The sequence below is a fragment of the Agelaius phoeniceus genome, chromosome 6 (genome assembly GCF_051311805.1).
Source record: "Agelaius phoeniceus isolate bAgePho1 chromosome 6, bAgePho1.hap1, whole genome shotgun sequence".
Lineage (NCBI taxonomy): Eukaryota > Metazoa > Chordata > Aves > Passeriformes > Icteridae > Agelaius > Agelaius phoeniceus.
Genome location: NC_135270.1, coordinates 34414293 through 34434923, shown reverse-complemented (window position 1 = coordinate 34434923; position 20631 = coordinate 34414293). Strand labels below are relative to the sequence as shown.

Sequence of the window (20631 nt, the reverse complement as noted above, 5' to 3'; positions counted from 1 at the left end):
CAAAATTCCTTAAAATGTGTTCATCATCCAACAAATTTGAATCTAAAATTATAGGCTTTGATTTATTGGGAGTTAGCCATCTATTGGCTGCAAAACACCCAGGAAAAAAATGTGGTCATGGATAATAATCCATGAGAACAGAGAGAAATTAGGTATCTATTTAATGAGGTTAAGCTACAGTATCTTCTCCATCATCATAAACTAAACCACTGAGGTCTTGTAGGCAGAAATGGCTGAGATATTTTTACAGAGACACAGAAATTTAGAGAAACAGCTTTTCAATGAAAAGTCAGAAAATTGAACTGTTGCAATGAAAATCTAAGAAGGAACTATCGTCTCTTATTGTAGTGGTATATAATTTGAGATCATTCCTCACTTATTAAAAGGTTTTGCAGTTCATCATTGATTAAAACATTTGAGTGGATAAAGCTGGTGAAGTTTCAGGGGAATAAGCAAACAGCAAGTTTTTTGGCCCATTTGTTTCATTGCAAAAATCTTCCTGTACCATAAAATATTTATAACAGAGTTGTAAGTAATAAAAAGGACTGTTTTCTTTTCATTCCACTCTTCCTATTTGTTCAATTTGGTCAGTAAAAATACCATTAATAACTTTAACAATCAAAGCAGATTTTAATGTGTCGCATTTAATACTCTTCATCTCAGTTAAATTTTTCAAGAGAGAATTAATCTAGTAAGTATGGAGCTGTTTTGACCTAATTAGCAAAGCAGGGAGCTTAATTTTGAGTGATACAGAGAAAGCATTTCATTGCTGAAAAGAAGCAGCAAATCAGTTTTACTTTTCAATGTCCTATTGAACTGTATGACATCATGTGTAGTATAAACCACTTGACATAATCTGCCTCAGATTTTGAGTCCTGAAGGAAGGGTGGCTGTGACAGTGCCCTTTGAAATAACATTGAAGCTTCAGCTCCCATGTCAACATCATGCTCTAATCAGTGCAGTCTTTTTTGTCGCAGGGTCTTCCACCTTCTAATTGACCCTGACATATGCTATTCACTCTACCCCTTGGCTTCGGACATACAATTCCTGTCATGGTCAATTATTAGGTGATAGAGCCTGCAACCACAGGGACCACTGCTTAAAATCATCCTACACACTAAGCCCTGAAGTGACCAAGTTCACATCTAACTGGAGGGGAAGAAGGGATCTAGTCTTTGATAAAACTAATATTCTTTTCACTTCTATATAGAAAAATGTCAATTTTCATCATCCTATAAGTTACTGAGACAAATGGTGACAGTGCTATTTCTGAAATAGGTTAAGGAAAAGTACAAAAACCTTTACCAAACTCAAAACACTCTGAAATGAGGAAATTGTCTGTATGAGCATACAGTATGCATAAAAATTAGATTACACTACATTTGAAAGGCAGATGAGAGTTTAAGAGTGACAAGTGGGCAAGTGCTAAAAATAAGGGCATGTTACTTCCTTTCCAACACTGCTTTGTCTGTATGCTTTCTTTGATGTTGTTTAAGCTTTGAAGTAAAGAAATACTTTTCAAGAGTCTGAAAGGTACTTCTGATTACTATATTGATAAGAACTGGTTTTGAACAAAAAGATCTCTTGTGGTTTTCCCATTGGTTCTGTAATGCCTGAGAAATTGCACAATGACAAAAACCAGGAAGGACACCTGCTCTCTGGTCTTCATGGAAGCATTATGATTTTCAAAACCAAACAGTTTTGCAGTCATTGTATTTCTGCAGTAATCTTGAAAAAATCATTAAAACTTCAGGAATATGGGCTGAGAAGAGCAAAAGTTTGCCATCCATCTGCAAAGACTGAAAGGCAGTTTTGTGAACTACTGGTTCACTTCACAGATTCTCTGTCCATAGTCAACTATGCCACTAACCCAGAAGACTCTCCCTGTTTTTTGCTGTGTCAACATTAATTTCAATTTACAAGGCACCATTGCCTGCTTATTTGGGTTTGGGTTTTTTGTTTTGTGGGCTTGTGGGTTTTTTAAAAAAAATCTGAAGGGAATTTTACTAATCTATAGTCTTTTTAAATCACAAATTTTTTGTCTGTGGGAATCTTACACTGGTTTGTTTCGCTGCTGACAATTTACTTAATTCTCTTTTATACAGAGCACAGCTCAGAAATAATCTGTAAAAGACCCTTGCATATCTGCTGAGTTTTACAGGTAATACAAGATATCATATTCTGAAAGATGTGATTTTGTGATATCTTTATTGCATCTCTTAGCCTGAATAGACAAAGCTCTAATTAACATTCATACAATTATCTAAGTCTTTAAAATCCCATCTGTCTTAATGATGTATACATAGCATAGCAAGCCCAATAAATACGAGGCACATACAATGCAAATGCTTTTAATTTAAATTATAACACTGCTTACTGAAGCTCTTGTACGTATTCTGTTGTTCAATTGTAGGGTTATCATAAGACTTGAAAACCTTCCTCCTGAAGTACACAGTCCTGCATATATCTGAGAGCTGTTAGTTCAGCAACTGCTGTTACTGTGTGCAATATCCAAACAAGTAAACTTTGGAAATGACTGATTCAGCTACATATGAGTTACCTGGTGTGTAACCTGGCTCAGGTGTTTCCAAGACAAGAACTAACCTTGACTGAACATACGAATAGATGCTAATACTAAATTCCCACACCTTCAAAAGTTTAAAAAAATAAAAGCGCTGTTCCTAACATGCATTCTTTTATCTACCCTGCATGTATCATGTGACATTCTAAACATTATTTCATAGAGGAGTTAATTCAGCTTTCAGCAGTGTGCAGTCTGTGAAGCAAGGAGAATAACTCCTGGCTGCTTTATGGTTTAAAGCATGATTGAATATACTAACAGGGCTCCATGAAGTACTTATTTCAATATATATAATGTATTTTCAAAATATTTCATCTCTGTACAGGTCTCATCCTCTCACGAAGTGGAGCATCTCTATTGCACTTAAGAAGATGAGGCAATAGAGCCCAAAAATACTGAGACAGCACCAGTGATCTGAATATTGAAATTTTATTCCCTGGCCAATAACTTGTTGATCGTTGCTCAATCGTTCCTGCTACTTCAGTTGCTCTTTGTTTCAGTTTCTCTCTATATAAAGTGACATAGCTATACCTTGCAGAGTATTTTGAGAATTATGGGAGTTTACAACTGAGTAAGATGCAAAACATCATTATAGTAAGTATTTTTAAAAGAGTCATTTCATAAACCTTTTAACTGTGTTGCTCTAAAAATCATTCTTATAATTTAGATTATGGCAATTAAGGGAAATACTCTTTGTGTAATGAATGAGATAATTTATAGTTATATAAATTTATAAGATTAGCTTATTTTCAATGTTTATATGCAGGTTCTTCTGGGAAAGTAGACAGGGACATCAGAAGCAGTATTTAAATCTCACCATGGCCACTGATTTCTCTATGCTCTATCAAATAACACATTTGCAAAACTACCAGATGGGAAGAGAAACTGCAGTGAGAAAATAATGGTGAGGTTTGTAGTACAGGAAAAAAAGGTTCAGACATTAGATACATTATTTTAACAGCAGGAGGAACTTCAAACATTTAACAAACTTCTTAAATAGAAGCTTTTCATTGATCTCTCTTCTGCAAGGATAGCAAAAGGAAAAGGTGAAAGAAAACCCTACAGCTAAAGCTGATACAAATCCTAACCAAACACAATTAATAAGGAGTATAAAAATCGTAAATATTTGAATGATAAATCTTGTGGCAGTCTAGGAGGCAGAAGGTTACTATGAGCTTTGCATTAAAGATTTCTGATAGGATATATCCAGTCTTTCCTCCTTTCCATTTTGGATAAAATTGGTAAAAAACAGCTTTGAAAAATTTGATTCTCCCAGGCTCTTATGCATACTACAGCATTAAAAGCAAACATTTAAAGATAGAAAACTTGTGAAACCTCAGTGCATTTTTAACCCATTTCCAGGCAGCATTAGATCAACAGCAGAAATAATTGCTGTCAGTTTGTACTTTTTGACCAATAATTCTCTGTATTTTCTGCAAGAAACTTGAGTGATGCAAATGACCTTATTTTTACAGCATGCTTTTATTAAATAGTTTATTATTTTGGCAGACTAATAAAGATTTTGGTATTTGCTTTTATTTGCAATAATATTACCACGACATAAAAAAGGATTTTATGTTCTTTTTGAGGAACAAGGAGGATAAAAGTGTTGATGGATAGTGCAACTAAGGCATCAGCAATGAGCTGGAAATGAGACACATAAATATGAAAGCAGAGCTAAGAAAATAGAACTGCACCCTTGGCCTTTCTTAAAAGAACATGCACATGCCATGGTTCATTCATACAGTTACAGAAACTCCTTTTGTTTTTAGTGAGTCAGTGAAAATATGCAAAGACTAAAATATTACAAAGATTCTCAGTTGTTTGGCATATTTCTGTAGTTAATGTAGTTGTGAAATGTTTCAAAACATTTAGAGAAATGACTGTTGATGATGATTTTTTAGAAGACATGTATTTTCTTTGAAGTATAAATTTGTCCTTTTTTTCAAATTATGTCTTAGACAAAGGTGGTGAAGCAATATCAGTGTTCAGTTTTCTCTTTTTTGCCCTTCAAACAGACCTAATTATTTAAAGATCAAAGAGCTGAGACCTCATAGCCAGATCAGACAATCACACCAAGGTTTTAAAAACAAAATTATCAGTCCTGTAGTAAAAATAAAAGAAGCCTAGGTAGCATGTAATAGAATTAATCTTATTTTATATTGGATGGGGAGTTTGGTTTCAGATTGAGAAGATTGTGGCTATAATATTCATTTTGCAATAATCTGAGCTCCTTGAGAATGGGTGGTGTTGGATGCAAGGTGGGGTATTCAGCAGTGAGAAATGTATTGATTCAAACACATAATTGGATGTGCCTTGGAAATAATGAGGGATTGAGGGTGCTTAAGATTTGAATTTTGCTTATAGCCACTCCTCAAAAAGACAGTCGAAGTAGAAAAATATGAACAGAACAAATACCACATGAAAAAAAGCTAAACAGGCAAACAAAACTTTCCCTAACTGGGAATTTGTTTGTTCCATTTGCCTTTTCTAAAAGGCAGCCAGTAAATAGGAATCACAAAGTATGAGTTTCTTAGAAGAATAAATCTAGCAATTAATTATATGTCAAGGCTTAAGAATCAAAAAAACTGCTTATGCCCATTGCCAGTCATTCACTCCCTGTCAGTAGTAGTTCACATCTTTCCTGGGATGGCATCCAACCACAGTGGCATCTAAAATATAGCAGGCTATATTGTTACAGTTGGAGGTGAAATTGAAAGTTGCACCAAACAGAAGTGACAAATTCACATTGCTCAGTGTTGCCTAGCAATAAGAGATGAGTTTATTATGAACACTTGACTCTATATCCATCGCAAGGAGGCTTTGTATTCGCACCAAAATGCCACTAGTCTTACAGGCAAAAGGGGCAAAAATAGGGTGGGCAGAAGGAGGGAACAGTCACAGTAGTTGTGAGTATGTTCTGTATTTCAAGATTTCTCTCTGTCTCAGGGGAACGAGTCAGGAAGGAGAAGGCAGAGCCTGCCTCCAGCTGAACTGTTTGAGATTGGCCAGGTAGCTTGTTACAGACCTTAATCATGCTTTTGAATGCCCTTAGTAGTGCTATTTCATTAGTAATGGCTTGTAGTTCAGACACTGCAAATGAACTCTTTACTGAATGTTCCCAAGAACTGCTCGGTAGTTTTCATTGTGCAGAGCTTTCCATTTGCTTCTTCTCTATTTTCATTTTTTTCTTTCTTTTTTCCTTTTTTTTTTTTAAGGGAAAAGGACAAGTCATCAGGGAGCTTTTCCCTCCTCAGACACCTTGTTCTTTTCTTTTTTGACCAGTGTTTATGTGGGAAAACGTTTATTTCTATCTTGGACATTGGACCTTGTCTCTCAAGGTATTAATTACCTAACTATTCATATAAATGTGTTTTTCTTAAAGAACATTTAGGTATCCTTGAAGACCTTACTGGATACCCACACACATATTTAGGCACATAATCAATTTTAAAAATCAATGCAATCGTTTCTATTAAACTGGCACCCCCCCTCCAATAACTGATCTGTTTCTGTGTTTTTATGCCATCTGCATTTTTGACAACTGAATATTTTTGACAGCATGGTCCATTGTGCCCAAGTTCACATCATTTTTTTTTCTCTCTTTTTTTTAAAACATCATATGACTACATATGTAATAAGAAAATGGGTTATATCACACATTTTGCTTTACAGATTTGGGTTCACAGTGGATTTTTTGAAGTGACAAAAATTTTACAAGAAGTATTTCTATTATAAGAATGCATTTATTTTATAAACATGATAGATTAATGAAATGCTATGTAAATACATTGAAATTATAAAACAGTTGTGATTTTAAGAAGCCTTAGAAACAAAAAAATAAAGATGAAATTTAGAGATTATATAGTTTAGGTAAAATAGAATAAAATATAGATAAAAAATGCTCTCTCGTGTGAAATGTTTAATTAAAAACGCTAGTGCAGAATTATATCCTTAGTTTATGTGTTCATCTAGCCAAATTAACTGAATCTATGAAAATTTTAGAGCATAATTTTTATATTTTGTGTACAAAAATGCAGCTGTTGTCTCAAATTGTCACTTAGGCAGTAAGCTTTGAAGGTAAAAAACTGAGGTACTTGCATTTTGTAAATGTTTTTGTAAAAACCTTTCGTAACTTTGGTCCTTTCTTTATTTCAGATTCAACGTGTTACAAACAAACATATTCCACCTGTTACAACAATCTGGCATATTACTTCCTTGATACGTGATGATACAATACCTCTCAGGTTTGCTGAGTAGCAAAGAGAAATGTAAGCAAATGAAAAGGTTTTCCACTTTCACAGTTTTTTTCTGCTTGGGGTTCTGTTTGTCTGAGAACCGTATGAATAGAAGCCATATTTTATAGTATTTCTTTAACCTCTGCCATCTGGTGTAGGTTAGTTTTTCCACTGCCAACATATCCTAGAGGCCCCAGTACCAAAATGTTTAATTTCTAAGTAAACATTTGGACTTTATAAATCCAGTTTAAAAAAATAGAGCGTTATTTTTTTAAACTTTATACCACATTTGCCACTACCAATGACATTAATAAACACACAGACAGGAATATGGGTTTAAAGGCTTCTGGCCACGACTTTTCTGTAGCTGACCTCCAGAGATGTTAGGTCACCTGACATCTTTAATCACCGAGTCATGCTCAGTTATCAGGAAAGGACTTGAATATTCCCTACTGACCTAAAGCCTGAAGTTGTGTCAAGGGATTTGCACCACCACAGCCAAAACTTTCCAAATCACGTATGGTTTCAGGCAAATAATACTCAACCATGCCAAAGCCAGAGCTTTAACTTGTTAATTTTCTTTTAATTTAAAGCAAAGTTATTTCACTGCAACAAGAGAGGATTGTTGCTACAAAAGAATTTAGGCAAGTAACTAACCACTTAAGAAAACCAAAGAATGTAATAACCATATCTCTAGCAACTTCCTTATGTCTGAGGAAGAAAAAAACCACAAAAATCATGTGCCAGAATTCTACTACCAAGAGGATTAAAAATAAAGAACAGTAAATTAATTAACAAGTGGCTCTTTTTTGAGCATTGAGCTCTGAGCTGCTGTGCAAAAGTTATGCCCATTTAAATGAATTTAGAATTTGATTGGTTTAATCAGTGTGATTTGGTAATGAAGATTCATGGTATTTGCTGAATTTAAATGATACTTGTCCTGAGGATAATTCTTCTTGCTGGACAGTATGGATGAAGAGATGAGGTATCACCTTTCAGCCTATCTGGGGTGTAAAATTCTGTGTTACTTTGCAAGACCACTAATTGCATTTATTTTATTATGCTGAGTTATAAACAGCAGCATCTGGGGAGTGAACATCCTCTCTCTGCCACAGCAATAGTGACTTCTTCTGCCTGGATGGACACCTGGTTAAATTGCCTCAGTATGAATCATCAGAACAGATAAATCAGTGCCCACACTGTGATCTTTTTAGTCATCAGCGAAACTTGTTCAGTTTAATTTAGTAATTTTCTAATTCCAGCTCACTTTGGGACCATTTATATTTTTTTTCATTGTTGTTCTTAAACCTACCTGAATTGGAGTGGAAGCTTAGACATGCCATGAAAGATTTACTCCAGTATTTCTTTGTAACCATTAATTAGCCCAGCAAACCAGCACTCACATTTATGTTGTGCCTGGAATCACATTTGTGTGGTGCCTTCAGCACCTCTTACCAATCAGCTCGTTCTCTTTGCTTCTGATTCTCAGTGAACTCTACCCTGGATGTTCTGTGCTTGGCTGGGCATTTTAAGAGTGGATTTAGCCTTAGCAAATCAAACCATTTTTTATCTTCCCTCTTCTGCCACAGTCTTTCCTGTAAATTTTTGGTCAACATAAGAATTTTTCAAAGGACTGGAGATCACAATATTCATGCAGGTTTTTTGAACATAAATACCTGTGTGAGAAGGAAAAGAATCAAAGTCAGAGCTCCAGCAAAAAAAAAGACTAGAGTTGGTCATTGCATGTTTGGCCATTCAGTAAACATGCAGCACAGCCTGGCACAACACTGTTGCTCTTTTTCATATCAGTAGTAAAAATATATAGGAAGAATCTGGGAGTAATTTTTCTTAAATTATGTCTTTTGTCACTTCTGTCTTAAACTGGGTGTAAAATTGGTCCTCACAATCTCTCCCAAAACAGATAGGAGGGGAGGAACCTCAGACTAAATTCCAGCACTGGGAACTGATACCCAAGTCTTAAGGGATGGGTTTGAGGCTCTGACTTTTTTTCTGTATTTCCTATTTAATAGCAACCTTCTCTTTTTTTCATTAACATTAATCCAAATCAGTTTTGTCTGCAGCCAGTCTGCCTGCCAAGGGTAGGCTTAGGGTTTCACTTGGCATGTTGGGTACTTTGTGATGCCATTGTGAGACTTCAAGTGGTTTTGACATGATTGCACTGTAATCAGTCCAATAAGGAAGAAACTCTTATATTTAAATTCTCTATAGAAGTGAATGTACCTACAGATTCAAAGTGGTGGTGAAGTATGTGGATTTTTATCAGGTGTAAATTAGTTTCCTGATTTAGATTGTTATGTTTGCTGAGTACCCAAATTCTGCCCCAATAATTACTGGGGGTTTTTAAATGTGATATGCATATAGCGTGTATATATTCCCTATTTTTATTAGGTAACATGCATGGAGAAAAAGAAGAGATACTCTTAATATTATATATAACATATATTCAGCCAGGAACAATGAATAATAAACAGTCTCTGGAACTTGGCAGAAGTTTAATTCAAGGGCCATCGTGGACTGCATAGTTTTGGTTTTGTGTAATAAGTAGTCAAATAACATTCAGAAATTGAAAGTGTATTTTTCTATAATACACATTTTCAAGCAGGTTTCTTGGCATGCATTTTGTTTGTACTGTGCTTGAAGTTGTTTATGGCATTAGTGGTTAGTGTGTTTGTGCATGTTTGCATTCTGTCTGTTTATGAAGTATTTCACTGGTACCCTTACACAGCATGTGGTCGGTCGAAGATTATTTTTGATAGTGTGTGTAGTCATGCATTTTGGTGAAAGACTTTAAAGTAAAGTGAGTTAAACCCTGGTTATCTGCAGTTACATAAAGACAGACTTATAGGTTGTACATCTTCACGTAACTTAGATACAAAAAGTAATGAACCATTTTAAAGATGAAAGAGTGAGTTGGTGCCAATTTGTCCAACAATCATGGCAATTTGAGTTGCATAAAGATAGGCCAATTCTATTAATAACTGGAACATTTGTATATTTTTATTATCATAGATGTCAAAAATAATTAACAGATGACTCATTATATTATAATAATAACATGTGTGTAACTAATTTTTGAAATGAACTACGGAAGCACAAACAAACCTCTAACAGGGATAATTTAAATCCCTTCATTCTTTAATTGACAGCTAAGTATAGGCAATACTTTCAGGACCCAGACACAGGGCTGCGAAATTAATCTGTGAAGTACACTGGCTTAGATTATTAGTTGATACTTTTCATGGTGTTTTGAAAGTATGGGTTGTTCAGCACGTATCTAATGACATTACAGGAATATTACTTGCAGAAAATGTAGATGCTGAGCAGCTCTAGACACTTACAGACGTCAGTTCTGTAAGGATTTTATGAACGTTACAGAATAAAATATTATTGCTTTATTTAGATGCCTAACCTCAATTTTAAGAGCACTGTTCTTCCCGTGAATCTTGCAATTTAAGGGAAACAGAGCTGACCAATAATTAATCCTTACAAAAGTTCCACATGTAAGTACTATTTCATTACTATTGTTAATAAAGTTCTTCATGGTAGGAAACTCCATTATATCACTCCAATTTTCTTTCTTTTGGGCCAATTTAAATTTTTTTCATTGTTCTTCTTAAACCTTCTTTCATTGGAGTGGAGAATTTTTTCATACAGGTCTCTTTTTTTCCCACTAGAGTAATATTCTACAATTTTCTAACACTTCTTTTACATTTCTCAAGTGTGCATTTATGAGAGCTTAAAAAAGATTTTATTAAGTTTTTCTGTCTTTGAATAAGAGAATAAAATTAATGCATTCTTTGAATATCATTTATGTTGTGCACAGTTTTGTATCTACTTTCTGTACATAAAATGTTATACAGTTGTATCATTTATAACACCATGCTGTGCTGCACAACTAGTTTATTTTTATGTATGGTGCTGTAACATGCAGTGAGACCTTTGTTTAAGAATAATTGTTTACGGGACTGTAAGAGAATTCGAAAGTCAAGAGGTAAAGGTGGAATTCACACCCTCTTAGTATTCTTCCTCCTTGTAACATGCCATACCTATGGTATTCTTGAGAAGTCTAAATTCAAGCCACAGAAAATAACATTTCTATCCCTCAAGACATAAATGCCATTCATACAGAAATGAGAAGCAAAATGTGTACAGAAATAAACTTTAAATCTTGTGAGAGTAGCAGCAGGTTCATGGTGTCAGGAAGAAAAAAAATTATGAAAAGAAGCCAAGCCTGACAAACTGAATTGTGGCTCATCTGAATGTTATTGAACTTCATTTCACTAAAAAAACGGAGAGTTAAAAAAGGAAAAATTAGGAAAAAATCCTTCTTATCACTATAATATAGTAGTTTTAAGAGAAATGATTATGTACTATATAAATTCATAGATCTTCACAACTATATAGGTATTTTCAATATTTTAAATTGGGAGCAGAGGATATTAGTAAAAGCTGTATGATCATACAAAGGATGGAATTTGGTGATAACTTGTCTAGAAATGTGTACAAATGCACACAGAATCAGTGTAAAAATCCAAATAATTTTTCATGCAAGAAATGACATATTTCTGTGTATTAATATGCAATTATTTATGAAATGTAGAATATGGATTTTATATTATTATATAAAGAGTCTATGCATAGCATACATAGAATATGGAAGAATGCACAATTTATATATATACATATACAAGTGTATGTGTGTGTCTGTCTCCATATCCTATCTCTGTGTAGATTCCATCTTCCAGTTCATGTTTTTGTGTCAATCAGGAGTGATTTTTAAAATTCTATGTTTAAAATATTGTAAGAGTTTATTGTCAAGTCCATTATATATAGTAGATCTATATTAACATATAAGAAATGAGCTAAGACAATGCAAAACTACTCATTTTGGGCTGAGTCCAAATACTGGCTCATATGCCACCTACTTACCAGTATAATATTTGGATAATATTCTTCAGCAGACAAGTTTTTGTGTTGTAAAGAAAGATCCATGTAACCTGGCTTTTTTTGAAAATAGAACTTAATTTTTATGTTATTTAAGTGTTTTAAGCATGTTAGCCTTTATATCTTCCAGTTTGTACTTTCATTTCAGTGAGAGTACTGCTGGAACAGCAATTTATCTTCCAGGAAAATTCAGTAGATTTTTGAGACTCAAAGCATGTAAGAAGTCAGGCCCTGTCCAATATTCACAATCCCCTGGAAAACATTTTTAAACCCTGAGATAGAATTTTTGGGCTTGCAAACAATAATAAAATGATTGTCTAAAATTTTGCTTTTAATATATGTAAACATCCTAAGGGATTGCAAATGTGTTCCGCTTCGTTATATGTTTTGGCTTCAGACATCATTACCCTCTAAAGTCACTTCAGTTCCAGGTGTGACTCTTTGCTATATAAGAAGTCAAGCAGCTATTTAATTATCCACTTAAAAAATAAAATTCTGTCCTTAAGACAAAAGGGGAAGGGCACTTTTCATGACATTTTCAATGAACTGGAACTTCTTGCTTCAAATGATATTCCAAAAAATTGCTTTTTCTCTTGGAACTGGGTCAGAGTTTTTCTAGCCTTGATAGAATTGGCATCCTTTCTCGAAATCGAAATATGCCAGCCATAGTACTTTTTCAGTAATACAGTTATCATGCAGAAAATCTTTGATAAGGCCACATATGCACCATTTGTGCTATAGAGATCCATGAACCTGCAAGGTTATGTGACTGTGAGTAACCCCTGCTGCCATTTGATGTTACTAAGTCTTCAAAAAGCTTGACCGTGAGACAGACTTCTTTTTCCCCCAAAGGCTCAACATTCTTTTTTTGTGCTACATTTTTCAGAAGAACTCTTTGTTTGAAGAAGCTGGGCAGGGTAAAGCTGGCAGACTGGAACACTGCCCTGATGTGTTGTGACAGACATGTAATCTGCCATTTGACCACTGGTTCACACATCAGTGTTAATGTGAATGTGACACCTCTCAGCATACTGTTAATCATGCATTACTCTTCTGTCTAAAATGTGGAGATGTGGAGTAGACTTTTATTCTTTTCAGAAGACTACACAAAAAACCCTAGTGAAATGAAATTTTACAGCCATAAAAAGCAATCTGATTGACAGCTGCAAATCATAGTCACAGCAACATTGATATATACATATTTATAGATCCCTAGATTTCAAAACTAAAAAGGATCATTAGAACAGTCTGCTTGATCTAACGCACTCCCACTCTAAACATTCAAGGAGTCAAATATGTAGTCCCATGTCGTGTGTGGAAACCTAGAAGATGACCTTCTGTAGTCCAGAAATGAGTTCAATTCAGCTTCTTTTCCTCACTAACACTTTTACATCTCTTGGGTTTTGTTTCTTTTTCTCCTGGTGTTTCATCACCAAAGTGCCCAGGAGTTCATCTGCTTTCATTCAACTGAAATGCATGTACCAGATGGTGCAAATAGCCCAGTATATTTCAATCCTGTATCCATGTCAAAAAACAGGCAGACTGCTGCAGTTCTTGGTTGCTGCACCTCATGGTATCAAAGGCTGGCTAAGAAGAGTGACACTGCCTGACGATGAATAAGATTTTTCAGGTCTGGCAGGGAAGTTGCTTTGGAAGCTAAAATCCTGCTTCTACTCTGTAGGAGTTGCTTTTCATGATTAATTAATTGTGTTTACGCTAATCTACAAAGGATGTAAAGAAATATAAAAATAGAGTTACAGAAATGTGTCTAGTTCAGATACTTTATCGTAACCATTTCATCACCTGCATTTTAAGTGTATTATCTACTTGCTTGCTAGATTTTTAAAGGAAATTTACCTAAACCAGAAAGTTCTATATTGTATTTCTCAACATTCTTTTACAGGAGGACCACTGAGGTCTGTGTTTGCTATGTGAACAGCCTAGATCTCTGATGTCCTTAGGTCAATGAAGTTTGAAAGTATCTTGAGGGCTAGGCAGAGCAGTGAAGGTCACTAGCAGCTTTCATCTTATAGCACCTGCTTAGAGTTTGGCCTCAAGACTTTCAAAATATCTCCATAGTAAAGCCTTAGATATGCAAAAGCCATAGCTCTAGAAAAATGATGATATGAGGTTTCAAAGAGTGGACAGTTGTTTATCTTTGAAAACAGAAACTGGAGATAGTAGTTGAAAGGAAAGCTCTTTGTGGCAAAAGTCAACATTCTTTCTGTTGGTTTTCTGACTCCTAAATGCTGTAACAGTAACAGAGAGTACAATAAAAATTATTCCCTCCTATTCATTCTTCTGGCATGTTACTAATCCCACAAGTAACAGAAAACTCACGTGATACATTTGAACAGCAATGTGCTTTCTCACCCTGTCCTCTGTCACATCTGCAACACTGTGTCTCTCTGAAGACCCAGGCAAAGTATTCCTCTACCTGTTCGGGTTACCTGTGAATTTTTTTCTTAATGTTGTTTATAAGTTAGGATATGAGAATTTTAAAACATGGTGGAGAATTCTGGTTTGACTGATTTTACTGGTCTTTGGGATGATTTACAAGTGGGTCAGGAAGGAACAGCACTCTTTTACCTGTTTAACCTGTCAAGCTCTAAAACTTTTCTCTGTATTTTTTATTTTATTGACAGTTCTTTATTGCTCTGAATCCCTAAACATTTATGGTTTTTTAAACCACTGTAGAGAGAGATACCTTGCTTGGAAAACTGTCTTCCTTCCTGAACAAAGAGTTCCAGGACAGAAAAGAGTACTACAGAATAGTTCATATAGCTGAAAGACCTGTCTTGCAATAAATTACAATTAGTTGCATGTTCATTTTGCATTACCGCATGTAGTGTCGGTATGTCTGTTGATAAATCGATGTATGTGTATTTGTTTTTATATTCAGAAGCTCTAGTTTGCCTGCAGTCATGGTGTAGGTGGTTCTTCTCACGTGCATTGTAGTTACGGGAGTATAATTTTAAGCAGAAGTCATACTGAGAAGAATTGTTTATTTAGCTAAAGGCACATCATAGATTAGGTAGAAACCATCAAACAGGCCATGGCACCAATATATATATAATGGAAAATTGTAAAATATAAGTCAGGAGAGAAAGGATATTTAATATGATAGATGGAAGTGCCATGAAGACTAGTGGGATGAAGGTAATAAGAGAAAGTTTAGACTGTCTACCTGAAAAATTCTGGACAGCAAACTAGTTGCACTAAACAACTGTATATTCTCTACGGGGAAACATTAACAGTCCAATTGCTTGAGATTTTTGAGAGGCCAAAGGAGCAGCAAAATACATGTTGGGGAAAAAGCTTGAATTGGCAGGTAGGTAGATTAGCTGACCTATTAGTTCTTTTCTATTGCAAACTTCTAAGATTTTATGTGGGGAAAATTCCTTTTCAACCCACGCTGGCAATCTGTTTATGTTCTGAAGTATGATGATTGACATCCCTTTTAACTTTTAACCTAGAGAATGTCTCTGCAAGTGTTATTCCTACATATAAATGTCTAATGCTTTTAATAAAAAAAAAAAGTCTCTCAATTAGGGGACTGTATCCATGTGCACATGCAGAATGGAGATCACAACAGAGTCTGAGGTGTTATCGCGGCATGGGCAGCACTCCCACTCAGGAAGGATGGGGCGTTGAGAAGGAAAAGGGAGCATTTGGGGCTTTACAGACTAGAGAGTGAAGGCAAACAAGAGAAAAGTAGATAAAAACAGTCAGAAAGAAGGGTATAATTTTTATTGAAAGAGGGAATGGGAAAGAAAGAATAGAGAAAAATGGGAGGGTTGCAAGGTATATGAATAGAGAAGCAAGATAGGCAATGAGAGCTAATTTATGGAGTAGAAGATTCAGAACAAATAAGGATGTTCTGCTATTATTATGGTGCCAGAGTAGCTTGCTACCTGTAAGCATTTACCTTTGGTTCATCTACATTCAGCCTTATTTTTTTTTTATTTCAAACACTGTAATATTTAGTAGGCATCACTGAAGCGCACTGCATGGATTTTTGTGATAAATAGTGTATTTTACAAATAAACTTCAGCTTATCCATCTTTCCTGTGAAATAAAACTTAAAAAAATATAGAGCATTTGGAAAACTGTAGCACCCTAGTAGAAAGAAATTCCATGTCCTGCGAGTCTTTCCTGCATTTTTACCCCTAACTGGGGGACTGGAGATGGATTTATGAGAGGGAAAACATTACAAAAGAAATATTTAAGAAGTTATAAACTAGCAAAACTTCATGTATTTAAATATTACAGAAATACTCTTCACATGTTATGGTATTAAACTAGAGCTCATTGTAAAAAAAGAAATTAAAAATTGCAGAGAATTCCAGTTAATCAAAAATATCTTTACAATGTTATTTGTTCTGACTTAAAGAAGTTTGCTGAAGCATCAACTTCATTTCTGTCGAGGACTGTAAAAAAGATTGAAGCTGGGGCCTGGAATATGAACAAACAATGCATCTAAGTTAGTGCCCCACAGAATATTTTAAAATTATTTAACACAAATCATCTCAGTGTCAACAACTCATCATAGATAAACTATCTAATTAACAGAAGCCATCATAGTATTTGAGAACTCAGTCTTGGCTCAGTTGATATACCAGAAGGGCACTCCTTGATAAGCAAAATTTTTAAAGGAAGGTTTAAAAAACATTACTGCCTGAAGTAGATTCTTCTTAGTTTTCAATTAACCCTCTGCTAGGTTGGGGTTTTTAGTTGTTTGGATTTTTGAAATCTTAGTGAGATAACAAGCACAGGTTGACCTCATGTTCTCAGGTATATTCCAAGCTAAGACTCTGTTACACAGTCTATTTTATGATGCAATATTTTTTCAGTGAGTCTGCCGTGCACTTGGAACCATGCCAAAATGACAGCTCAGTTAACAAAAGTGTCCCCAGCTTTTGTAAGCACTTCTGAGATAGTTTTATCCCACTTCTTGAAAATTGCAAAGGTTGTCAAAATCCTAAGGAGATAAAACTTTACCGCAAAACACTTTTGAGCATCAAAGCATTGGCTGGTTGTTGCAGCACCAAACCAGCAACTTATTGGAATTGCACTTATTACAGGTGATTCACTTCCCTGCAGGAAATCTGTGGGGAGAGAAAGATGATAATGGGATCCGTGAAAATATAATATAGACCAAAAGTCACTGAAAATAGCTTGTGGGAAATACTGAAAAGAACGATCTCTCATAAGTCTCTGGGGGGGTGATGCTTATATGTTGCAAGGAGATGATCTAGGGCAATAATATTCATTACCCTAAAACTGCTCCTGAAAGTAGTCTTTTTCACAGAGGAAATGTGAAATAACACTTAGGAAGGAGTGAAGTACCGTCTTTTTTCAATCCCATCCTGGGTAGATTATTTGCTACAATATTCACCAAGTGTATGGCAGAAATGGGAAGAATTGATCTTTTTTTCTGAGCTCAAGGAGATCTCACTGCTGATATCAAGTCTTGGAAGAGAACAATTTATCTTTAGCCATTATATGATTCCTACAGCATTCCTAGATTTGAACAAAGCATACTCTCCACCATCTTGGCAAATAACAATACTGAGTTTCCCAAAGTCTTTTAAGAAAGAATTCAAAAATGACTGATAGAATAATCTACAGATGTTTTTCACAAAATATTATTCTGCAGCAGAAAACAGATTTTAAACATTGGTTTGACTGAGATTTATTGTTACATCTGTGGAGGTATTTAGGCAACTCAACTACCTACCTTTGCAGTTTAGAACTCTAGTTTTAAAAGCTATTAACAAGAAAGCAAAAAAAAAAGATACTTATGCATAATAATAATAATAATAATAAATCTGCATATTTTCATCAAAATACTCAACATTTTCAGTGGATTAATTGGAAAATGGGTTATTTTCAACAGAAAATGCTTGAAAATAAATGTTCCCTTCTTTCCTTGAAAAATTTGAATGCTGTGAATTTTGAAGATTTCTTATGGTCAATTCATTAAAAATTATTGCCCAGTTTCAATCCTGTATAACTTCCCAGAGCTATTGAGGGAGACACTGATAAGGAAAACAGTAAGTCGTGATGATCAATATAATGGTGTCAAAATGTCCTACAATGAATCAAATGTACAAAAATTAATTTATTTTTCTTGACTTTCACTTGGCACTTCAGTAGAGGTGATGTTATTTTGGGAATGTTCTGATAAGGAACATAGGGTTTGAACTTTAAGTGCAGGAGGCCACCTAGTAGATACACAATACATGCCAGTATAATTCTATTGCCTCTTGTAAAATAGACTGAAAAAAAGTCACAAAAGCTGTGAGCAGCTGAAGGAACATATTTGGCAAGACCAAGACAATTGACAATGTTTTTGCTCTGCCCTATTTCCAATTTTTTTAGACATTTCTCATTGTATGGGTTTACACAACTTGAGGTAAGTTTATTTAAAGTTCTAAAGAGATTTTTCCACTGGATAACACTCCAGAGGAACTTCGTGTGTTGTTCATCACATGAACACAAGTGTTAAGGAGCGTAGCTGGATATAAGTATATTACTAAATTAATTTCTATTAATTCTTTCATATTTAATGGATTAATATACCATTGAAGTTAGCAGCAGTGATGACAATGACATTCTTGTACATTCCTCTAAAGATGTGGAGTATCTCAGATAAGTGTTGCAGAAATAACTCATTTTTCAGCTCCCTGGCAGTTCCAGATAATGATTTCAGATCAATTCAAATTAATGGCAGCTCTTGGACTACTTTCAATGTTTAACATGCACACATATTGTTTTCCCAGACAGAGATATGCACAAACTTGATGTTTTCAGATGTCTTCTCCAAGTCTAGGAAGCTACTACATATATGTCCTGTTGTCTTTAACAGTTCAAACAAGTGATGATCCTCATCACTCCACAAAAATTAAGCAATTGTTAATAAAGCCTAACTGACTTCAGTTAATTTGTTTCTATAAAGAGAATAGCAAAAACTTTTAAAAAAGCACTAATAATTCCCCCCACCCCCAAGTCCCCTAAGTATCTGGCTCCACCCCTAATGTCCCTTTGCAAGAAAATGTGACAAACTAGGCATACCAAAAGTTTATGTGAGAAGACTAATTTCAGAGAAAGAGTCTTCAATAAAAAATGGAAATGACATTATTTCTCAAGTGATGATTTGGATTTACACATACTTTGCATCTATAATGAATATACACACAACAGAATGACTGGAGTCCAAAAATGTCTCTACACCATCACTGTATTTTCCTGAATCTGATACTGGCAGCATGGTGAATCACTCTCACAGAAATGTTAAAAAATTAGATGGCTTGCATCTGATAAGTGTTAGAAAAAGGGTTAGCTTTCTTGGGGTGGTTGTATCAAATTGGGATTAACATTTTCCACTTAGCCCCTTCTGCTTCTGGAGAGGCTGACATAATTTAGTGACTATGAAAGTAACACCTTTGTCATTTTCATTGTACTTCATTTCACCTTCTCATTTGTGTCTTTTTAAAATAAGATGTCTAACTGAATATAGTAATCAATGTGCCATCGATTTATATAATGCAATTGTAATCTTCTCTTTTCTATTCTCTATTCCTTTCTTAACACAATTTAACATCTTATTTGCTTTTTTAATCACCACTGAACAAGTCTCTTCATTGAGCTGTCTACAGTAATGCCTGGATCTTTTTTTTTCCTGAGAGGTTACAACTAATTCAGAAGACATCATTATGTATAAATACTTTAGACCGTTTCAACTAATGTGTTTTTAGGGGGGGTCTTATCTGTGTTGAGGCTTATCTGCTGCTCAGTTGTTCAACCAGATTTTTTTGCAGAATTCAACTAAAGCTCTTCATAGTTCCTTAATTTAAATGATGCAAATGAATTTACAATTTCAGCTGCTTTATCACATTTAGTCTTTATCCTGTTTTCAAATTCAACATACAGAGTGAGCAGTACTTTTGCCAAAACTGTTTTATGTAGTTAACTCTGTATTCATCATGCTGGAAACAAGTATTTTGTTGCTGTTCTGTTAGTCTATGATTATATAGCTGCAATACCAACAACGACTAAATAGAATAAACACCCAAGAAACACCTGAAAAACACCTACTGTAAAACTATAAACCTGGGGTACGTAGCAGTCTAGCCATAGCTACATGTCACAGCATTGATTTATCCTCCTAAACCAATCTTAATCAATAGGACACTTCCCTCCTATATTATGCCTGTATTTTTGTATCATCAAATTTTTAGTAGTTCAGTAATTTACTGACTTCTGCTTTACTATAGAGATTTTTGCTGATTTCCATATGAATTAGTTTACAATTAAGTCACCCATATGAAAACTACAATTTAGTCACTAAAATTGTAGTGACGGTACAGAATATATTGAAATTAGTTTTTATATTTCTGGCAAGCAATATTTTGCCTCATTGTTTTCTTGCAGAGAACTGGACATCACTGGAAAATTTAAAATACTTATAATATTTACAAAATTATGTTCTATGATATCTCTTCTCAAAACAAAAAAAATAATACTGCATGAGTGGGTTCTGATATTTTCCATTTTCACTGCCATTTTTCTGTATTTGTCTAGAGCATATTGAGATAAGAGTCTTATGCCTCTTTGTTGCAATCACATTACAATTAGTAGACAATAAACACAGGAGATACATCTCCTATTACACCACTTTTAGGTTGCATTATATTTCTCTTTTTAAGTGTATTAACTATTACTGCAAGACAGCTCACTGTTAAATGATTTCCAGGAAAACATAACTACCTGCTAATATGTGTAGCATTAGTTTCAATTGTTTTAATTTTCTGTTTCTTTATAATTTAGAGACTGATGTAGTTA

General features: G+C 34.6%; 1 long non-coding RNA gene across 1 annotated transcript in view; it reads left to right on the top strand.

Annotated features, from left to right (window-relative positions):
• LOC129121101 (uncharacterized) overlaps positions 1-20631 on the top strand; it is a 221037-nt gene that overhangs the window by 6038 nt on the left and 194368 nt on the right. Inside the window, exons 2-5 of the long non-coding RNA XR_013182816.1 lie at positions 2106-2161; positions 2907-3175; positions 5800-5922; positions 6740-6852. This is a non-coding gene — a long non-coding RNA (uncharacterized LOC129121101). The remainder of the gene's footprint in view (positions 1-2105; positions 2162-2906; positions 3176-5799; positions 5923-6739; positions 6853-20631) is intronic.